Raw genomic sequence first — 25,097 nt, forward strand, 5'->3', positions numbered from 1 at the left:
TCGGATACCAGAAGCTACGGAATACAATCTCGTATATACATATCCGAGTTATGTTAAAAATTTTAAACGTCTAATCATTTTCGGGAACTGTGTAACAATTTCTCTTTAGTATATCGTTCAAAGTATGCCTGCTTTAGTAAAGTTACCCATAAGTAAAAGTATTACTTCATTTTTACTTACGAATATTAATAGGAATTACAGAGGCTTTTTAAAAGATGAGCTTTTTTTTGGAAATCAGATATTACTTTACAATCTTCAGTGATGGTGATTAGGACTGGGCGATGACGGAAATTCATCATCGCGATATATTGTCCAACACATATCGATATTTTTCGATACATCGCGATATTTATAGCAATTATAAGTTATAAATAGCATCTCTTAACATATTGACTTATTAGAACGACTCCAAATAAAAGGAAGTATCAATTTATATAATAAAAATATTTTTCTTGTGTAAAAATAGTTAGAAAATAATCTTGTTAAAGCTCCTTTAATACAGTGTGTCAATGCCAATGTCTGCATGTTACAATTTATAACACTGCGTTTAAAACAAGCGTTTTTATATATTAGAATATGATGGTATTGATAGAAATATTAACAGAAATTCTGTATGAAGATCAATAAGAATGAAGAGCGCAAATTAGTTGTGAATATCGATTTACTGTATCGCGATTTATCGCCAGCAGCTAGATGAAAGCGGTAGTGTAATGGAATTTCTTTTTTCTATGCAAGTACGCTTAAATGTGAAAATGGGAGCTGCGAATAAAATTATAATTTAATCTGAATGAATCCTTTTTGCTTTTATTTCTGAAGATGAATATTTTGCGATTAAACAAAGGACAGTCTACAACTTTCTGATAACCGCAATTATTTTTCCATAATGGTATCATTCAGTTAGGGAACAGAAAACAGTTTATTCCAAAATGACATGATTAAAATAAGCATTTTTATCTATTTGAATATGACAGTATTTATAGAAATACTAACAAACATTCTGCATGAAGGTCAATAAGAATGAAGAGCAACAAAAACAAACACTAGCCGATAACCAAAACGTAAATTAGTTGTGAATGTCGATTTACCGTATCACGATTTATCGTGAACTATTCTTCATGATCATCATTTCGATATATCGATATCTTTTAAAAACTGGCATCGAAAAATCGATTTCTCGAAAATCGGCGCAGTCCTAGTGGTGATATTTGAAGGTCACTGTCAAATATCACTAAAAACAGCTTGCAGTATGTGATACCAGTTATGGATCTCATATTCACCATTTCCAAAGTATTTTAAAAGTATTAAATCTCCTAATAATCGCGGAAGATGTACAGCAAAATCCTTTCAGTGCATCATTCAAATCAGGATGTGGCCGCGGTGGCCTGGTGGTAAGGTCTCAGCTTCGAAATCGGAGAGTTTCAGGTTCGAGACCAGATTTCCCCGCAGAACCGTCGTGTAAGCGAGTCTGGTGCACGTTGAACGTTAGAGCCAAACATGCTGCCGCTGGTGTGGTGTTGTACCGTCCTGCGGCTCATTTAAAGTCAAGTCGCTCTGGAGCCGAATTTGTTGGAACTCTTCAGTCTTATTGGGAGTTCAACTGAAGTCAGATGGGCTTCGACGGAATTAAAAGAAAAGATGAAGCGAGAAGGAGAGAGAGACTTTGGTTTCTTGCTCTGTGTGATGGCCGAATCTTGAACTCTTTATATTTAGCGATTTTAAATTAGTTTAGTTTTGAAAACCCCAGAGGATTTTAAAATGTTAAACCTGTTTTTTATTTGAGCTTCATGTTAATTGTTGTCTATGTCTGTGAATAAATGCCTTGTGTGCTTTTAAAACTATGTTTTCCTTCTCAAGACATTACAGTGTGGAGAGGGGGGAGGTGCTAGTTCAGGTATCGCCCTCGTCTTCTGACCACGGTTCAAAATCACAAGATCCGTTCCAAAATAGTCCTAGTGTTGCTTTAAAACGAGTCATTTATATATCTAAACTAAAATCAAATCAGGGTGGAGTCAGTAAATACGCAACATAAACAACGAACTGTTTAGCGACCCAAGAACTGTAGTTGGGGGAGGGGATGGATCTAATATAGCGATTTCATTTCAGTTAAAAAGTCCTTAAGTATGAATTAAGTAATTTATTACAATATTAATCAAGTATCAATTAAATTTCAGTGTTATTATTTTTTTTAATTTCCTTCCTTATTTCTAAACATTTAAAAAAATGTTTTTAGGATTTTCCTCTATTTTATATATATTATTAGATGAGCAGGTTCGATTATTATTTTCTTTTTCAGATGTTCATTTCTTGCCCCTCAAGTCAACAACTCTATCATGCTATTTAAAATATTCTGATTGTGCAAAAAATTTATTTTTTAAATCATTTTTCTAAATTACATTTACGCGAGACATGACATAATTAATTAAACCACCTATTTCATTTTGCCCTAATATCTGCTGCTTAAAAATTGCTCATATAAAAATTAAATTAAAATCAATAAAAAATATATACGGTTTTGGAAGCTGAGGAAATAAAAGGGTGGATTGGAATTTGTATAGTCTCACGGTCTCATAGATTTGAATCATGACCTGCTTCGAGAAAACTACCCAACTGCATACAATTCAGTAAACAACATACTTCAGCGTTATAACGCAACATGATGTACTTTTTGATGAGATTTATCACTTGAACATAATTTTATATTTAGAATAAAAAATAATATAAATAAAATTGTAAATAATTAAAATTTGAAGTTCTTTTGCCATAAAAAAATTCGGTTTCATACATAAATCAATATAATTTTTTAATAATTAATTCATATGTAATATATTAACGAGCAAATTCATTCATTGAACATAAATGAAATAATTACAGCAGTTTTTATTGCTGTAACTCTTTCGTGTAATCATATCCAGATATTTTTTTTCTTTCTAGAATTTTGATTGACCAAACATATTATAACGAAAAGCGATTGAATATATTACGGCATTTAAAATTACTTCATTGCAGAAATTAAAATTATCATTTTTATTGCAATAGTAGTTTCCTTTTTCAAAAAAATATACAAAGATAAATTTGAATTTTAGATTTCTTTCGAAAAAAAAATCATGCGAGTTCCGATTGTCATAATCTTCAAACGCACTTCCTCCCATGGTTTTAAAGGACATTTTCGGATACCTGCAATGATTTTAAAATCATTACAGGTAAATTGAGGGAAAAAAATTAGGAAGATCTTAAAGAAAAAAAAGTCTATAAAAAATCTGATCCATATAAGCACTGATAAAACCTTCAAGAATAATTCCATATAATTTAAAATAAAACTGTAGTCACGTCAACTCAAACAATACAAGCATTGCGCAGCCCAGACAAAAGGTCGCTGTAATTTATATTATATTGCACACTGAAGAGTTTCGGCTTAATCTAAATATTGAAAATAAATCTACATATATATTAAAACGTTAACGTACGGGTACAGAAAATGGCCATATTATTTATAGCAGAGTATCAAGAATCAAATATATATACAAATCTGTATATGACATTTTCATACTCTTTTATTGACAATGCACTTAACATACTCTTTTATTCGCAGCTGCACTTAATTCAATTTTTCACAAATTAATAGAGCTGAAAAAATATTACAAACTCTTCGAAGAGGGACCGTCCAAAACTGCATTTAGTCAGAAGAAACAAGTTGTAAAAGAAATCAAGAAAAAAAAGTGTCAAATAGAAAGTTTAATCAAGCAGAAAATAGATTTTAATTATTTGCCTGATGGTAATTACGATTTAATCATGGAAATTGATTTTTATATCTTTGTATTATCTTAAAACTGAAATTAAAAAATAACATTTTTAATGATACAATTTCCTTTATTAAATAAATTGTTTAATAAAGGAAATTAGTAATTAATTCATAAAGGGAAATAAAGGAATTTAGTTTATTCACTGAATATAATGGGGGAGTAAGTTTTATTCACTGAATATAAAAGATTCCTAATAATAGTAATAAACTTGGCTTATGACTGCTTACCTTCGAATAAGACAGACCCCTTTCCTAGTTTAAGAATCCAATACTCAAAGGAATAGGGATGCAAGACATTATTTTCATGAAAGGTGCGGACAAAGTTGAAGGATTGACCCCCTCATATAGACTTTTTCAAATTTCTGACTCCCATGAAATCCATCAAAGCCATGGCTGTCCTGGCAAGATGGACAGGAAAACACTGATGAGCTAAGAAAGCAACTGCGATTTCAGAAAAATCCTTGGATTCTCTGAGAATCGGAGAAGACATCAGGAGATTCGACAGAATGAGCCATGAAGATTTTCTTTTTCAGTTTAAACTGCGCATCTTATGGTCAGACATACCCTCAACATAAAACATCTGCTAGGCTTACCAATCCAAGAAAAGAACATTAAATTTTCTTAGAATATTTCAATAGAAAAATGGAAGTGAAATCGGAAATGGTACTGGAATTAGAGGAAAAAAATGCTTTTCGAGCAATAGTATTTAATATATATAACTAAATTGTAAGTTCTACAAAATATCTTCTCAAGATCACTCCCATGAATAATTTTCTACAACATGGTAAATAAATAGAAATTTAGATCAATTCAAATATTTTAAGAATTTTTTAATATCCCATGAAAATTAACTCGTTATATCTTTTTTTTTATTACCAGTAGTGTTGGATTTGAAAGAAATTTTCATGGTCTTAACGAAATTATAACTTGCCATCTAAATCCATCTTTTAGGGTAGAAACTTTGATCTAAAAGAATTCCTTCTTCCTTCCTTCCACAGTATGATTTTGCCCCCAAAGTCTGAAAGGAGTGTTAAGTTCTGTTAAGGCTAAAGGAAAGTTCTGTTAAGGCTTTTGCTCCGTTTTATAGCTATGGATAATAAATATAATAGCAAATACCGAAATGTATTCCAAATTATTATGTGTCTTGGTTATAATACTTATAACTCCCATAGAAGTCAACCAGATATATTGGGATAAGAAGCTTCCAGTATAGGGGTTAGTTCTTATTTTTCTGGTGAGTATTGTAAAAGTATATGGTCGAATTACTTACACTTCTGTAAAAGGGCGAATCTCCTATGGGAAGGGTTGTACCGTGAGCGGGGATAAGCATTCGAACTCAATATTAGTTCCCGCATTAGTGCTAACGCAGTGACGATTATTATTAGATTTATTAGCAGTTGGTTATTAAATTTATTCCCTTTAATCATGGAAGATTTCAGAGAGGAGGGGTGTCACTTCGATATGGTTATAGTATAAGCATTTATAATTTTTGCATTTGCATATTATATCTGTACTAGAAGAGAATTTTTTTTCACTTAATGAAGCAGATCACACCCCTCTGGTTTCATAGTGGCAGAGGCCCAGAGGTAATATTCGATCTGTTTCTTGAAGCAAACCTACTGTTTTCACTTTGTAATGAATCAACATTTAATTTATAGAATTATATCTCTAGCTCATGCTCAGAACTTGTCAGATTACTGTCTCAATTTAGTTGGCGTCAATTATTCATAATTCATGTCGCATGCCCACACCTTTTCCAAGACAGATTTTCCCCGTCCACTGTATATGAGCAGAATTATTATTGCTCCAAACAATAAGCACTCGAATAATAAGCACGTATCTGTATAATCTACTGTTCGTTCTCAGATTCTAAAACCCACCGTGCTTTTGCGCTTGCGTCAGGATGCGTTTATTTAATCAAAATACGGGAAAGAGAAAAAAGATGAAAGGAAATATACTTTAGCTATAGGATGAACTTAGATTATCGTGGGATTGGAGATGTAATAGCCGCTCGTCTTTCTGCGTACCACCTCTTACCGAAGTACAATCGTCGAAAGGTGTTAGTCTCAGGATCTTAAAACATATTTTCGACAAACTGCTTGTGCCTGTCGAATGAATCTATTTCCTTTGGGCAATTTCATCTATATTACATGTCGAAATGCAGATACCATAAACATAATAGATTCTTTAAAAATATTTTTTAGTGACTTTCTAACAAATCTATTATTTATTTTCATAAATTAATACTATGCAGCTTGTGAATGTTAAGAGAAATGATGAAAAATAAATTTAGAATATTTAAAATGGTGTTTTAAAAGTCAGTTTATTTTGAAGATCTGATTATTTGAAACATACGATAACTAATTTTTTTTCCTTTATCATATGATAAAGAGGGTTACAATGTTAAATAAATATTCTCTCAGAGACATTCATCCATTCAAAAGAAGAAGAAAAATATCTGCTGAAAGACATTCGTACATCCAGATTAGACTTCATTCTTGATAGCCCAAGAATGAGGGAATTTTGTAGAACTGTGGAATTAACTATAAAAATCTTCTTTCTTTTTAAACCGCATTCTGCAATATGAATATAAAATATTCGAGTTGCATAGGAAATATCCTTTAGTGAAGGTTAAAGAACCCATTTTAACCTTGACAAGCTCAGATTTTTGTTGATTTTCAACTTCTTTATCTATTTGTATTTGAAACCAGACTGCCTTTGTTTCAACCAACCTAACCATATTTCAAATTCTGAATTTTAATTCATATTTTTGCTGTTTTAATGAATATGACTTTGAGTTTTATAACAATTATTTAAAAAGGAACGTATAGTTTGTTGAAACTTTGGTTTTCAGCTGAAGTTTGGTTACCATTATCATTCGCTTACCCATTTTATTATAATTGTATCTTAAGATTATGAAATATTGAAAAATACATGAATTATTTTCATGCAGATGAAGTTCGGAAATGTGATTTGCCATTGAAATAATGATTTTTAACCATTTACTTTCTGCAGATTCAGGTACCACCCTCCTCATCTGGTCATGATCCAGAATTTTGAGGCTTGTCTGAAAATAGTTATCTTGCAATTAAAAACCATAAAGAAATAAAGTTATTAAAAACTATAACTAATTGTTGTTCTTTGACAGTTTTAGGACATTTGAACATATTTAATTTTAACATGTAATAAGCATATATATTGAAAGGCAACGATCATATGTTTTTTTAAAATTTAATATCTTGCACATCACTTACAATACCAATTCAATCATAAAGATTAATAAATAATGATAAAGCAAATAAAGAGATAATGATAAAGTATTTTGTTCATTATAATGCAAAACATTGCTGAAACATTGTTAATTTCTTTTCTAAAATTAGAAAATTTTCTTCTAATTACTATTTTTTCGTTTATATTAAATAGGAAGTTTTTCCGAAAAAAAAGGAAAATAGCATCACCCCTTTATAATTAACTGAAATAATGACGAAAAATATGTAGAAATTATTCCACAGTCTTTTAAATCCACAAAGGATGACACTGAAAATCTTAAAACTTCTTTTGTTTCTCAAAACACAAGGGAAAAAAAAAACATTCACTGAACTTTAATATTTCTCTTACGACTCACAAGCAATCAGCACATCCGCCAAGGATTTTATTTTTGATTTGATTTTCTTATAAGTATAAAAATTATATAAATTAAGAAATTTATAATTTGCACTCAAGATATACTTCAAAGAGAATTTGTTTCTCAATTTCAACAAACTGTTTAATTTTAAAATTTGATTAGCCTTAAATAATAATTATATAGTCATTTAGCTGGTACTAGTAAGTTTTTAAAAATAAAATCTATATATTTAAAATAATTCCCAAAAGCAAAGAACCACTCAATCAATCCCAGCCACAGCTTCGATTTCGCCAGTTTTTATTTTATATGGAAACTCATGACCTCGAAATATATCATCAATGATCGGCTATCCTCCTCCAACCGCAACTATTTTTGAAAGAAATTTCAAAAATACTATTACATTCTTAATGGGAGGAAAATCCATAGCAGTCTTTCAAGGATTTTTTCATGGAAAAAAACTTTCACATACAGGTGACCATGATGTCGGATACGTCTTTAATAACGTCGCGAAATAAAACGTTGATACAACCCTCCAGACTCACCAACTTGACCGATTTTGTCACTTAATTTCGGTACAGTGCATGAAACCAACCAATTTGTTTATTGTGCAAGTTTAATTTAATATAATATGCAATTGTGCAAGTTTAATTTAAAATAATACTTACATTCATCGTAATAAAATATGGATAATCTAAGCTAAGCTAAGCTAATGGCTTAGATTATTAAGCTATGGATAATTGCTAAATTAATATAACTTTCCCGTATACATAGGATAGAGGAAGCATAGTAATCGTCAAAAAATTCGAATTCGACATCTTAACGAATCTTCATGTTTTAGACATCGGCGAGTTCCGAAAAAAAGATTTTTGGACAATGTCCGTCTGTCTATGACAAAAATAACTGAAATATGATTTGAGTAGATGGTTGAAAGTTGGTATATGATCTTTATACAAAACATATAGATTTCTATCAAAATTTGAGTAAAATCCGTTCAGAAAAAGCCCATCAGTGCGACTGTTCGAATATCACTTAACACGATGATTACGAAACTGAAGAGAGCTAGACAAATTAAATTCGGTACACAGATTTAACATCTAAAGTGTCAATACCTGTCACATTTTGAGTCAAATCCAACTACAGTGACTGTCTGTCGGTCTGTACTTTCAGAAACATGTAAATGTGGAAACTCAAAGATGTAATGATTTAAATATATCACATTTGTTATGGGATTTTGTGACAACAATTGCAGTTTTATATTGTTACGAATTTTCTGGGGGTTCGTTTGGATAGTGGGAGTTATAGGGTGTGAAGAACGCTCAATCAGCAGGCGCCAGTAGAAAATAAAACAACGACGTTTATTTAGACGAAGACACACAGGACAGCACAAAGACGACAACTATACACAGCACAGAGAAGACAATTATCTTCAGCCGAGACGTGCAGCATACAACAGTATACACAGCAGCATATAACAAGACTCTACTGAAGACAGTAGCGCACAGTTTAGTTCAGCACTAGCTTCACTTCGTCGCTGCTCCGCTTTACTCTGGAAGGCCAGTTCTTTACCATCAACTCCGACTACTCTCGCGCTACTCAATTCACCGTCGATCCCGACTACTCTTCTCTGTCGCTTCCAACTACTCTCCGATCTGGTTTCTCGATCCGGGCTGCTCCTTTTATAGGTCTCAAGAGGCGGGGGCTAGAAGCCTCTCAACCAATTAGGAACGTTCGAGGCGTGTCTCGGTTCCTACTGGACGATCGGGAAAATTCTCGATGCTTCGGGTATAATCTATTTTGGCACCAAATTTGTCGCCGTCAAATGGTCGCCAAGTTTGCCGCCAAGCTTTGAGACCTCCTATGGAACCCACTATGCTGGGAAACCGCATCACAGATTCGTAACAATATCAAATCTTTATTCCAATCGGGTGAGAAAAACATGCCTAAAAATATTGATTTTTCGGATACTATTAACAAGATGCAAGGGATTATTCTCCAAATAACTAGTCAAGGATGACACGATAGATTCAGAAAAATATGTTTAATTCCCGCCAAAAGTTAATATTTCGTAACTATTTTACTCCAATGTCATGCTAGACGTTCTTTGGAATGACAAGTGTATTAGAGAGTATGCGAGAAAGATCTGAGGAGACCACTCCCGCTGGTGTTTTGATGTGATAGTTGGACAATTGGTGATAAGGCGGCTGATTATTATTTCAAAACTAGCCGCCTTTGGCGACCAGCCGGTTCGCCAATCTTAATACACGTTATAATTTTAATAATTGAATATTTTATGGAACTCCCATTTTAATTGCTTCTTCATTAAAATATTTTAAAACTTCAAATTTTAATAGTCCCATAATTCACTGATAATATTATAAAGGCCTTCAGCCATAACGTAATATGTATCTCTCTCATTTTCTGTTAGCTCCCGTAGAATTTATGCTTTAAATTAAAGTGGAAAGGATTGAACTGCAATTAATATAATAATACTTTTTTTACTGAAACGAAGCATTTTTTTTAAAATATGAGTACTGAAAATAGAGTCGCTGAACATTTAAACCTTATGGGCACTAAAGAATATTTTTCTTAATTTATGTAATATCTCAAGAAGTTTCCAACAAAATTTTCTCAGATTCATCATGAACAGATCGATTCATTAACAATGTTTAGTTTTAAATGCACCAAACACTAAAAAAATAAACAGAATCATTTGAAATAATCTGTCGAAAACATTAAGCCTTCAAAACCAATTCCATATCCGTTGAAAATAGTTGTCAACAATCAGAACACAATGCGCATGCGTGAATTTTCAACGCCAATTATGGTAACGCAAACATGAACTCCAGTTGGGGTAGCGCTATGCAGATTAGAAATTTTTAATTTCCTTTATTCTGTGTTATTTTAATTCAAAAGTACTGCAGAATGAATCTGAAAGATCGATTCATTAAAACGTTTAATTTTAAATGCATAAAACATTAAGAAAATAAACAGAATCGTTTGAAATAAGCGGCCAAAAATTTGTTAAGCCTATCCTCTTTAGCGTGGGAAAAAAACTGAAGCCTTACTCGTTTGGCGGTGGGGAAATGAAAAGATTTTTTTGGCGGGAAAGTTAGTTTTTAATTAATAATTAAAATTTTAATTTAAAATAAAACAAAGGGACCCCAGATGCACATTCCCGACCTCTATGGTATACATGTACCAAATTTGGTAGCTGTAGATAGAACGGTCTGGCCTGTAGAGCGCCAACACACACACACACACACACACACACACACACACACACACACACACACACACACACACACACACACACACACACACACACACACACACACATTGAGCTTTATATAAGTATAGATGAAACTGCATTAATTGTTTTAAATCTGTAATAATGAACGCTGTTTACTGAAATTTCGTTTATACGTCTTTTCATTTATATGTCATTTACCTTAGTTTCTTGAAATACAGGGTGTCCCACAAGGTACATAAAATCTAACATTTACATATTCGGATAGAACACGTCAGGACGAGTATTTTGATGTATAACATGTGGGGTCCCCGAATACAGCGTCATAGTCTAATTACACGAAGAATGTTAGCTACGAATCCGACAGTTTGTATTCCAAATTGCGATGCATACAACGATTGCACAACATGGAAGCTTCGCAAGCTTACTATGTAAATGTGTGGTAACCCATGAGAGGAAAAGCGCGTCTGTAAGTGAATGTGCAAATTCTTATGCGGCTCTTTCTCTTACAAAATCTAAATCAATTACCGTTGACCGATTTGCATGGTTTAAGGAGGTTTGATTTTACAGGAACGATTATTAATAAGGTTGAAGGTGGCGTAATGGATTTTAAACGGATCTGGGGCAGTGACGTGGCACATTTGCACCTCCAAAGATATGTCAACCAAAAGATCTGGAAGTTCTGGGCCACTGAAAATCATCATTCAATAGTTCGGCCACTGCACTCACTTTTGATGTGCGTTATCTACCAAAGGTGTCATTGGGCCAGTTTTTTTTTTTTTTTTTATCGAAAATGTCACCGGTGAAGCTTCTTTTGACATGTTGAATGACGTAATCATCCCGTTCTTGCATGGCAAAACACGATAAGCCATTGTTGGTTTATGTAAAATGTAATACTATGTTATGTAAAATAGTGCTATATTTTACCGCACTCAGCGAAACCTCGATCACTTAGCGGAACATTTTGATGATAGACTGATCAGAATGGATTCCGTTAAGAGAACATGCAATGGTATAGAGTGGGCACCTCACTCGCCGGATCTTAACCCATGAGACTTTTTTAGGAGAACATTTGAAAGACATAGAATATCCCACACAGCCCTCAACATTGGAACAACTTGAGAGCACCAATTGAAACCGAGATTAAAGAAATTGAAACAGATGTTTTGCAGAGAGTAATTGCAAACTTCTATTTCCAGACTTCACCGTGTTATTTGTTCGAATGGCCGACATTTCGAAAATCTGTTGTATTGAAAGTTGTCAATAAAATGGATTTTCAAATGTTTTTTTTTTTTTTTTTCTTCTCATTTTTTGAAGTTTTTATGACACAGACTCACACCTTAATTAAACTATGATGCTATATTCGGGGACCCCACATGTCATACATCATAATACTCGTCATGACGTGTTCTATCCGAATCTGTAAATATTAGACGTTGTATACCTTGTGGGACACTCTGCATATATACACGGTGCTTTATAGCATATGTGACGAATATGGCGAATACAATAATACTTAGAAACTGAAATTTGATTCCGTATCCGACCAGAGTTGAAGACGATACTTTATCAGCAGATTGCAATAGGAAAAGAATATACTTTAGATTTCTGCATATCGTTGACCCTCATTGATGAATTGTATGCATGGCGAAAACTGAAGTATCAAACATCCCAATTTGTTGTCAGATTTTTTTCAAAATAAGAAACGTAGAAAATAATTTTGAGAACCATTCTAGCTTGAGATCTTGGAATTTTCTAAATGAATATATTTAATTAAAAATATTTCTTTCTGTCAATATCTATCAATGCTTCAATGCCAACTTTTATATGAAAATAAATAAATTTCTTTTCGTTCATTGTCAACTAATGTATCAATGAACCCGCTTTTATTCCTACGCATATTTATAGGGCAAAGACTTTTGCTCTTTGATGCAAATTCTTTTTCTTTTTTATTCCGTAAGAAATCATAAATAAGCAATGATTGTTAAATGTTGATTTTAAAGATAAGAGTTCCTAAAATTTTATTTTTCTTCTGAAGCTTAGCACTCTACAAATATTAAAAGAGATGCAAAATCAAATACAAAAGCAACACAAGCATTTTTAAAGAATTAATTTATCATTTGCATTACAATTGCCTGCACAATTCTCACACCCCAGAAAGAAATTCCTTTCAATTTTCGCCACAAAGACACGCGACGATTGAAACCGGAGAAAACGTTCTCAAGTCTGACACCCATCAAAGCCCACGACACCATTTACGTCCACCTCCCCTCGCTACAAGTCATACAATTCAATCCAAAACGCTTATTAAAACAGTCAGCAAATTCAGCAGAATGCCTAAAAAACAACAACCCCGTCCGAGGCAGCAGTTCCCCAGGGTGCTGGAGAGACGTCCGCTCTCATTGGCAAGCCCACCTTTACGTCACGTGAGCCATCTCTACCACCCCACCTTTTCTTCTCATGAACTTGTTGAGTACTTACGGAAAAAGCAGACCTCAGAATCCCGCACCGCGCTGAACAAGGTGTCGTGCTGCGCTGCCTCTCTTTAACTTCTGTGTGTGCGAACCGGCACATCTTTTGGATGCATTTGCCTATTCGGCGAGCCTGCACAGGTCGTAGAGTGCGATTCGGGGAGCAACCTTGGATTTTATCTCGAAGTGGTTTTTCAATTTACTTCGATGTGACCCATCGCTGATTTGCAACACAAAAAAAAGAACACACATTTATTTAACTGTCTTAACAGAACCTTCTGGAGTTTTCGTTTTGGAGATTCACCGAAATCGAAACCACCCCACCTGTGGAACAGTCCTGTCACTAACTTAGTACCCGCGACGCGTAATAATTGATCCACCGTACTTGATAAATAATATTGGAAACTTGACTTGTTCGTTTGTGCTCTATAGGATTTCTTGGAGTTGTTTAAAACATCCAATAACTCTCCGTATCATAAACCTTTCGGACAAAGATACCCATTATTGGATAAAAGAAGATTTTGGAAACAAATTGGAATATATTTTGTGAGGATTTTTGTGCTAAAACTTGTTTTAACAAAATTTTAACATTGGATTAACGACATCCAGCTATAGCAGAATGAAGAGAAAATAACAATTCACATCAGCGGCAGTATTCGAAAAAAGAGAATTTTATCGCTTTTCAACTTGTCATTTAAGCTTATCATCAGATGTTGACAATTCGCACTGCAGGTCATTCGCTCGTGTTGGCGATGATCCATTAAAGGTATGGCGATTTTATTTTTATTCTTAAAGAAACATATTAATACATTTAATTTTTAATTTCTTGAGTTTTATTTGATATTTATAAGAAATTTTTCGTTCAGTTTTCTTAAAAAAATTATTAATAAAAATAGGTAAATTAAACAATGGCTTCCACATGTAAATCTTCTGAATACAGTTTAAAAGTATTTTAGATTTTATGTTGATGATTATGATATTAATAGTAAACGTATTTTATTTTTAGAGCTTTTAAGTGGAAAACTTCTGATGCTTCATTTGTTTCGATATTTTAATTTCAAATTCTATTTCAAACGTAAAATTCGATGTTTGATATTTATTATTTTATTCATTAAACAATTGAAATTGTTTTAATTCATTCAAATTCTGAAATCTCTCCTAATTCTATTTATTCTTCTAGGCAGCATAGAAAATTTTGCATTTTGATATTTAATTGTTTTTAAATTAAAAATATTTTATATCGGTAATTTTATTTTATCCCTTATTTAAATTTTGCATGACTTCTAGATTCCTTTTTATGATATGAACTTTAAGTTCATGAAATTGGAAAAATTGTTAAAGCATGGAAAAAACGTTGTTAAACGATTGTTAAAACTTTTACAATTCGACGAATTTTTCTTCAAGGTTGATAAAACCGAAGCTCCAAAATGTGCCATTAAATGTACAAATTATCTATTCTGCGTTTGAGTATTAATTACCAACAACTGTTACAAAATATTTACTTCTAGAGACCTTTGCGCTTTAATTTTTTACCAGTCATTAGTAAAGTCGCAGAATGCCCAATCCTACCCAGCTTATATTGAACATGATTTAAGAAAAAGATTTGTAAAATATAAATAAAAATAGCATCTTTTACACAATTCTTCTAAATATTCACTATACATTGAGCATAGTCAATAATCGTGTTCCTTTGGATTTCTTGTGTAAGCTCTTTTTATTATTAAAAATATAAAATAATTACAAGTCCGGAAGTAGCCGGATAATTTCGACCCTGCTTGACCTATGCCGTCAAAAACCTAAATTGTCTCGAATTGAATTTTAGAAACGTTCGCAAGAATTTTAAAAAAGCTTAAAATGTTTGCCTTCTGAAGAAAGAGAAAACTAAGTATCGAAACGTGTTTCCGAAACCAAACACCTGTTCTTTAATGTGCTGTAAAAGAACTCGCAATGAATTTCAAAAAGGGAGGAGAGGAACCTTGACATGCTGTCGCACACCATTATTTTAAAATTCCACGAAAGACGTGTTTCACGGAAGATTACAATCGAAACATTTCGGAATTTTTACTATTTTTTAACGACCACTTTTCTTTTTTCTTTTTTATGTAACGTGGAACCGAAAGGAAACAAAATTTGAAAGAAAGTCAGACTGATAAATTACAGCAATGAAAGTTATGCTGCCTCGAGTTTGAATAATTTCTCATAGTTTCATCAGTTCGTTTGTTTTATCTTTCATCTTTGTATAAGATTTTTTTTTTTTTTTTTGTACTTGTCATTTGATAAAAGAATTCTTGTCAGTTGCTCTTTATCTTTCCTTGCAACGCAGGACAAATTTATATTGTCGAGTCTCTTTTCATAAAGTCCATAAAGTTTATAAAGATCATATGACGTTACTAATAATATTTCCTCTCACGTACATAGAACGTTTTAAAGCCACTCATTTAAAACCATCTTTAAGAGCTCATTATTTTTATCATCGATTGCTAAGAATATGGAAGGATATTGGGAAAAAAAATAATAGGACGATAGAAATTTCAAACATTAAATAATAATAATAAATAATTTCGAAAAAAAAATCAAACTATTTACGAATATGTTATCCTTTCAAAAACAATTAGTTTTTTTTTCTTTTCCTGAATGCTTTATTTACATTTTGTTTGTTCGAAAAGTTAATATATATATATATATATATTTAAATATTCCGGAATAATGGACAAGCTTAAAACTTTATGAATACTTACTTATATCTGGAAATAACTAATAAATAACATATAATTTAAAACCATATTTTGATTAATTTAAATCAAAAATTTAAGAAAAAAAAATCAAATTTCGAGTAAAACGAAATGACACCCGATGTATTTCCGAAACAAATTTTGATGAAAATATTGTTGCATTGCTAAGATAAAGTGAAAATCAAAGCATTTAACTAAATTTCTATAAGATTTCTCGTATCAATAAGATTAAATTTATTGATATGAGGAATTTTATCAATAAGCTTAGAGATGTTTAGAAGAGTGATTTCCTGGCGAACCTTAGACAAAGACAGTACACTTTTCAAAAGAAATTACTTTAAATTATGTTGATATATATTATCAGTGTTAATATATATCCTTAATGTGGACTATTGTTTTTATATGCGAGAAAAAATTAAATAAAAAATAAAAATTTTGAAAAATATATAATTATTTTAATCATCAATTAAAATATACTTAATTAAATTTGTAAATAGTAATAATTTGTTATTTTTTTTATTTTAAAACGCAGCTTTTCATAAAAGTCTGCATAAATATTTTTTAAAGTGATTTTACTAAGGAAATTCTTATACCAACAAATCTGTCGAGGTTTAAACTTGGTAGATATTAATACAGATTTTAAAATTCTGTTTTCAGAAAGTCCAATATAATAATCAGTCAAAAATTCTTATGCATATATATTCGCCTACAATTAAATCCTTTTTGAAAGTCTAAATCTTCCATCAAAATAAAAACACTTCCTTTAAAATTCGTTTATTCGTAAAAGATGACAGTGACCTATTCTTTTAAAAGCTTGGCTCTCTTTTTTAATTAAAAATATTAAGATACATTTTTGATCATGAGAATTTATGTTTACATTAAAAAAACTTTTGATATGTGGAGTAATTTGATCTGTCCTATCGCACATACATATCTGAAGCGAAAAAAAAAATTCTTTCATTTGAATTTGAAAGAAATAAAGTAAATATAATTTCAGAAAATTTTGACAACGTAATGTTGGTACTCATTTCAAAATTCTGCTTTTTTCAAAAATTTAAGTTATTTTTTTTTCTTTCAAAAAATTAAGAACCAATTTCGCCATGAATTTAGCTTTTTCTAATTTGTATTATTTTGTTTAAAAACTTGCAGTGCTACTGACCGACTTTCTAAAGCTTTTACCAAAAATTGTGTAATTATAGTGTTACAACTATGTTTAACCATTTAATTATATATTTATACCCTCATCTTCTTTATATATTCTATCATATACGTAAACTCAACTTACACAGCATGAATGAAAATTAATGCCCGAATTTCGAAGCAAGGTGTAAAAATTAGTCGCTTTTTATTTGAAAGAAACATATTCCTAGAGGTTATATACTCAAGGTTCGAATGCAAGTAGCACAAAGGTTTCTTTAGTTGCACCGTAAGATCAAAAGCTTTCCAAACTTTTAATGGAAGGTATATGTTAATACTGGCAATAGGTGTGATACTGATTTTCAAATCAGAAATGATCGTTGAACACAGAGACTCATCTGTGCGATCCTCTACAAACCACCAGAAAAGAAACCATAGGGAGTGCAATTTCAGAATCGTGATAGTCATCTGTCTGATTAAAAATATTAAGTCTACTAATTAGAATAATAGTAGTCGAATAATCTGTCTACTAATTAGTTACTTATTATTGACTTAGTGCTTTCATACGCGATCTTCGACAACCCACTACAAAAAAAAAGTGTGCCATAAGGAATGACTTGGGAATCGTGGTAGATCAAAAGAATTTCGTATTTGTCTGATGAATGATCCAATCCACCAATGCTGTAACATATTGAAGTAATGCATCCATGTTCAACGATTGTCAGTGTCTTGAAAGCCCTTATAACTGCTGCTTTGTCAGCATTGACAGTGATTTGCTATGGGAGGTTCGTCAAGAACTGCCTTACAGATTATGTAGTCACATGTTGTTGAGGTAGTGCAACTGTGTCCAGCTACTATTACTGATTGGGAAATCCTGTTACTCCTATTATTGATCGTGGCTGCTTTACTTGCAGATTATTACAGATGTCAAGAGCTATCTGATAGGCCACGCTACATTACTACAGAAGCGACGTGTATAGAACATGATGTGATACTTGCATTCAAAACTTCAATATACTATTTTTTCATGTTTGTATCTCTCAAACAGATACTGGGAATAACTATTGTACAATAAATTTCTGAGATTATATCATTCATATTGATTCGCCCTGAATTGAATATGCAGATAACTGTCAAAAAGAGTAACTCCAAATTGCTTTCCCGAGGAAAGGTTTAAATTTAAACACGTGATTCAAAAATAATTTTTTTAAAATAATTTGTAACATTATTAAATGTTTGTAGACCTAAATAAATTAACCTTAATAATTATGTAATACAAATGAAAAAAGAGGTCATGAGAACATTAAATATCGAAGGTATTAATTTCTATGTATGAAAAAAAGTATACTGGCGAGATGTTCCAAGAATGAGAAATTGGGGGGGGGGATACGAATGATTCCCGATATTATTAAATCTTCGTATATTTCAAGCATTATAAAATTTAATTACTAATTGTCATAGCCGTGCAAACGATATGGGCAATTATAGTAAACACTATACATCAATTTAATTGAAACAGAGGATAACCACTAAATAACAAAAGTTTGAAACTGGATTGGTAAAGAAAATCTGTTGCATGTGACCAAATTTATGAATGTGCAACCAAAAAACGTGTGTCGAAATTTGATCTTCATACTTTTCCAACCATAAAATTTCGATTTATTCAAAAAAGATTAAAATTTTTTGTGTAAACCGCAATATAGTGTTGTACAAACAGAAAAATATCATTCTTCATAAAATGAGTTTTAAAAACACCATAACTAGAGTTTTTAATGAAAGCACCTCAAGAAAAATAATTATAACTCGAGAAATATTTCGAATATTGACAACATCTTGGTATTGTTTAAAAGCTAAAGGATCAGAGAACATTATTAAGCAATAAAAAAAATATTCAATATTTTGAACGATTTTCGAAGTTTTAAGTGTGTCCATACACCTTAAGTAAAGAAAAATAAATATTAGGGATTTTAAAGTCATTTTTTGCTGCTTATTCTCTCCTTTTTTTAATGCTATTTATTTCTATTTTCTCTTATATACATACTGTCGCCATTTGGTGTGATATCACCAGTATTTATTTCTATCTAAACACGGAGACTTCCTTTCTAACCAGCTTGTTCTGTTCTGAATTCCAGTGGCATTTCACGTTAGCCTTATCTGGATGGTTATCATGTGGTACAGTTTAAAGTTCATTAAACTTCTAATGTAGCAGTCATTTAGTAGTAAATTAGCTGTTATTTCTTTCCAATTTAGCTTCCTAAAGTTCAGAGTAACCAACAAAACATCTAATTATAAAACATAGAGATGATTAAAAAGTTACAAAACATCAAGAAGCCATTTCTTACATTAATTAATTATTAAACACTATTCAAGAGTTCTCCGAAATATTTTAATGGATGTAATACTTAAAAAGACTTTTCTTCTTGTTTTTTTCGTAAATTTAAAATAGTTGAAGATCGATCATGTTAGCGGATGAGACAAATTCCTCTTCATGATATATTATCATCCATCATCAAAGAAAAAAGATGGGAGAAAAATTACGGCCCATCCGCTGCCCGAGCTTTGAGAATTTTTTTCAAAAAGTTGGACAAGGGGGAACTTCAACTTCTGGATTAGTGAATAGATAACCAGACCGTAACCGTGCTGTTGCCAACCTCTGCGATACTATCTGATTTTTCGATTTTAAATTACAAGGGAAAAATGATTATTCTTTCTCGGCCAAATCAACCTTTACAACAACACGCGAGTCATGTTTATATGTTTTTTGTTTTTGATAGCAGCACTCATCTGTTCAGATTACATGGCACTGCTTACCGAAGACAGTTCTAACGTGCAATTTATTTTCAAGCTTTCAATTTGTGTTGAGTTTTTATTTGTTTCTAGATGCATCTGAAAGTAAAAAAATGGTTTCAAAAATGTTTTCCCGATCTCTAAAGTTTAGAAACCTTCCAAATTACCAATTGATAGTGCATTTGTTTAAAAGTTAAGAATCGATAATAAATGAACAATAATTTTTTTTCACTAGTGATTTTCTTTAGGTTTTGGATTGATATCGCATATCTTATTATTTTTCCTCGGACAAATCATACATCCATACGTATAGTATAATTGTTTTACATTATATATTAAACAATGTCTTATAAACCAAAGATTTAATATACAATGCCTTAAATTTTTCAATTGCAAATTGTTATTTCACATGCAAAGATATTTTGCACTTCCATAAAATTTTGTTGAGATCTTATTGTAAACATATATCAAAAATATAATACGCTCGTCACCACCAATTAATATTAAACAAAAATGGAATTTTCTTCAACATATTCATTTCTGATATTTTATCGTAATTTTCCAGATTAAGATAAATTTCTAAAACCTTTTTTGCACACGGTTTTTAACACCTTGATTGCTGTGGGGGACACCGGAGGGCCCATATAAACTACAATGTATGAAATGCAGCGCGTCAGTCAATGTGTCAAAGAAGATGGGGAAAAAATATATTGACGAAGGCTTCGCAAAATTTGAAACCCTTAACTCTTTCTATAGTGGTTTATTTCTTCAACCAATTACGTCAAATTATTTATTGTTTGGTGGTTCAATTTTTAAACTATTATATTTTTTAAAGATTGAAAATATCCTTTCTTTATATGAACTAAACCTCCATACATTAAATATTATAACATTATTAAATAAAGGAAATAAATCGTCATGCTTGAAAGAATTTTAAATAAAGTAGCTCCGAGCTAACATAATCAGAATATTTGTTAGCAGGGGTTTCGAACTGTTTCTTGTTTAACGATTTTTGATCTATTTGGCCACTTTTCCAATGATTTTCGGATAATTAATAACAAAATAACTCTTTTGATAACAACGCCTGTTTTCTTATTTTTAAATATTATTTTACATTGTTATTTGAACAATTTGCACCTTCTATTTTAAATTCCAATCATTGATGATGATGTGGTGTCCGCGTTACCACGGAAAGGGGGTGCAGTAGCTTCTGAGGGTAAAGACCTCTGAGCACCCGAAGGCAGAACTCTGACTTCTAGCTCATATGAATATGAAATTCACACATTCGCTTGCACAACCCCTTTTTACAGGGGGGCACATTCACACACCTCACAGATAGAACACAGATGAAGAACAACCACGCCCGAATCGGGATTCGAACCCGAGACGCCTAGATCACGGGGAAGATGCGCGACCCTATGCCAGGACGCCGGCAATTCCAATCATTAGTTTTCTTATTTTTATTTCGCTTATGTCTTCACTTTTACTTCCAGATTCTTTAACGGTAAAATCCTCCCTTCAGATAGACCCTTTCCTCCCTTCAGATTTAGAATAGGTACAATTCGTACTTGCATGACAAGTTATGTACAATACCCCAGTTTAATTTTAGAATACAATCTACATCTTATAGGGGGAAAAAAACTGCGCGATGTCAAAGATCATTGTAAAGTAATGTGCTGTTAAGTGCTATATATCGTATGTGGTGATATCTATTAATTTAACTATAATGCTATACGTTTTTATTTGGGCTTAGGATATTAGCTGAAAGAGTCTTTTCTTGCACGTATTTTTTTTCACAGTCTGCTAACAAATACACTTTCTTAGATATTGCAAGCAAGATTTTTTTTTAAAAGCATCTATTTTGCACCAAAAAAAATTATGTATTTCGATGAAATTCTTTAATTATAAAGAGGACCGAGATTCTGTATTGTCACTTTGAAACATTATAATAAATTTTTAAAATACGGTTTAATTTTTTAATTCCCGAAAATATTTTTTGAAGCACCTAAAAACAAAAGAAAAAAAAGCGATGCTTTACTCCTTAGTTTGGGATCAGAGCGATACTTTAGTTTCATCACAAGTTATATATCAATTTTGAGAGGAGTGTTTTTTTTTTTTTTTTTTTTTTTAATGAAAATCGTAGCTTTGGAATACAAATTTTCTGAAATCTGATTTTTTTTTTATCAAATCAAGTTTGATTGATATATATCAAAATGTGTATTCAATAAGCTTTTCTTTCTACCTTTCACAGTTTAATGATGTGAATCTTTATATTAACCCTTTAAAGGGTCATTTTTTTCCAGTCATGTTATGTTAAAATATTTTTGGGCTTGAAATTAGAATAAGAAAAGGGATTCATTTAGCTTATTAGATAAATTTAATTTGATTCATTAATTAATTTGGTTAATTAATAATTAAGTCACAAATCAAGACACATCATTTTGTCTGAGATAAAGAACTGAAGCATCTAAGTTTCTAACTTGCTAAAAAAATGTGTCAGAATTTATGCCATCCTATATAATTTCATACAAAGATTGATAAATTTGGTGGGAAACACACTTCCCACGGCCCTAGAAAGGGTTAATCTATTAAGAAAAGTTAGCGCCTTCATTAGGGCTAAAGAGATCAAAGAATAAGTCTAAAAGCAAAATAAGAAAGCATATTTTATTTGATATCTATTTCTTTGGATATTGCTCAATTATGTTTGAAAAAATGTATCTAAAAAACTTTTGTGTAAAGAAAACCAAAAATGCGAGAAGCTTTATTTGTGCTCATTACAAATTAATATCTAAAGAATAGATATAATTTTTATATTTTTTTTTAAAAATTTAAACCAATGTTTTTGTTCTAAAAATGAAGAAAGATGTTTGATATTTTTATTCTGTTACAAAATTTCTGTCAGATTCTAATGAATATGATTTTTAAGTCATTTAGTATGTTAGAATTCAGAATGTTTTAATATATAATAAAAAATAATAATTGAGGCCTTTTTTTTATTTCTGTAATATTTTCTCTTTTTTTTATTTTTTATAACACTATTGTTTAAAATAATTTCGAAGCACGATGTCTTTACAAAATCGTTTGCTTTTTCCCATTGCCATTTTTCAACATAAAAATCAAACTGATGTTGGCCTTCAGAGGAAGGGTGTGGGTGGCACCGGGATATATGACAGGTGGCATACGCGTCGAAACGAATGAGTGGGAACTGGCGATGCGAAAATCCTGCCGGGGACTTGCACGCCAAAGTTTTTCTTGAGATATTGCCATTTTTTACACCGTTCCAAGAAAATTTGTTTCTTTTTTGATACTGCCCGAGTCCATTAGTATCGCATCGCTACATTCGATATGCGTGATGGAGACACTGGGCACGAAGACGGAGGTTGTGCAACGATTAAAATAATGTGGGACTAGAATTGATTGTTAAGAATTCCTTCTTTTTACTTTCTCATACACAGAGTGTAATAAAGAGAAAATACTGTAAGCATCGAACATTTCGAACTCCAGATTTTGACGAATCTCTACGCTTTTGACCTCCCGAAATCCGAAAAACACACTTTCGGATTCTGTGCACACGATAACTTAAAAATGCTTTGAGCTAGATGAATAAACGTTGGTATATAGAATTTGTACCATATTTGTAGATTTATATCAAATTTCGAAGTTTAGTTTAGTTTAATTTTAATTATATTAACGTCCGGTTGTAAAGCAACACTAGGGCTATTTTGGGACGGACCTCGTCATTGTGAACCTCGGTCAGATGAAGAGGACGACACCTGAGCTGGCACTCCCCTCTCCACGCCACACCACACCACACCAGCGGGAGGACGTTTGGCATGACGGATTTAACGTGCAACAGACCCCCCCCCCTTACATGGCAGTTCTTTGGTGGAATCGGGTCTCGAACTTGAAACCCTACGGCTCACGAGCCGAGACCTTGCCACCAGGCCACCGCGGCCGCACCAAATTTTGAAAAAACCATCCAAAGGAAAATCCGTCAATACAAGTTACCAAAATAACTGCAAAACGTTAAAGAACTAGATGAATGAAATTTGAAACACAGGCTTATCATCAAAAATGTAGATCTGCACTATATTTTGAACTAAAATCCGTCGAAGGGTCGACCATCTATTATTGAGTACTATCGCGTGTATAGCGCAATAACACAAACACCAAAAACCTAAATGAAATTTGGTATCCAAGTTTGTGACTATAATTGTTATTTTATTTCAATTTGGTTTTCAACCAATTGAAAAAAAGTTAATAAACCCTCCGCAAAAAAATGTGTTTCCTGTTTTACTTTCTGGTTCAAAGTCTATATCCCGAGTAAAAATATCTGTCTTGAAACCTCTTCAGATCTAATTTGCTTACAGTATCGTTCATATAGAACAGTTTCAATTTTATTACAATATATTTAGAGAGAAAATTGGATAAAGCAGTGGGAGTAGTCTTCCCGAAACTTTCTCGCACCCTGTAATAAATGTATTTATTATTAATAGGATGCCAATGGCGAACAATAGCTACAAAACAGCCTATTAAAAGGCCATCTTTGGCGATTAATCAATGAAATGCGGTTATCAATACCCGAAAATGAATGCTTTTTTTCCACTACCGACACATATTAATATTATATATCCTAATTATTTCATTTGTTATCCATTATTATAAATAATATAGAACCTTGAAATATTTTTTCAAATTATTCATTTGTACGAAATCAAAATCTATTTAAAGTATCCATGGCTATACTCTACCGAAATTTTAATTATGTTTGCGGACTTGGTGCATATTGAACGTGCCACCAGGGTCAACATTCTTCATGCTGATGCGGCCCTGAAGTTTAAAAAATTGGGCACAGCTTAAGAGATGTATTGATCGTTTGATTCTCTTGTCAAAATAACGGACCTTCTCAAAATAATTCTCGTGTAACTTCCAAATAGTATATTTATCTAACAAATTTAACAAAGACTGAGAATTGTGGATTTAGTCTCCTTTTAATTGCAGTATTTAGGTTCTTAAGAAGAAAATTGATATCACTTAAATTCTTAATTTTACAATAACAAATTAATTTGAGAAAAATCTAAATTTTTAATGACATCAGTTTTATATCTGCATGATTTCTTTTTCGATACTTTTTTTAATTTAATAACTTTATTTGACGCAATGTTTTTAATGCTATGATAAAATTCCAATTAATCCATCAAAACATTCAGTCCCGTGCTTTTGCCAATTTTAAAATTAAGTTTAATAAACAATAGATTTCTTTGGACATTTTCGATTCTGCTTTTATTTTATAATATAC

At 31.7% G+C, this 25,097-nt stretch overlaps 1 protein-coding gene across 2 annotated transcripts in view; it reads left to right on the forward strand.

The window, feature by feature from the left end:
- Positions 1-13,179: 13,179 nt before the first annotated feature.
- Positions 13,180-25,097, forward strand: part of LOC129976603 (uncharacterized) — a 72,922-nt gene continuing 61,004 nt past the window's right edge. For both annotated transcript variants that reach the window (XM_056090246.1, XM_056090247.1), the window contains exon 1: positions 13,180-13,908. The gene's annotated coding sequence lies outside the window, so the exon portion shown is untranslated. The remainder of the gene's footprint in view (positions 13,909-25,097) is intronic.

The sequence above is a fragment of the Argiope bruennichi genome, chromosome 7 (genome assembly GCF_947563725.1).
Source record: "Argiope bruennichi chromosome 7, qqArgBrue1.1, whole genome shotgun sequence".
NCBI classification, from domain to species: Eukaryota; Metazoa; Arthropoda; class Arachnida; order Araneae; family Araneidae; genus Argiope; species Argiope bruennichi.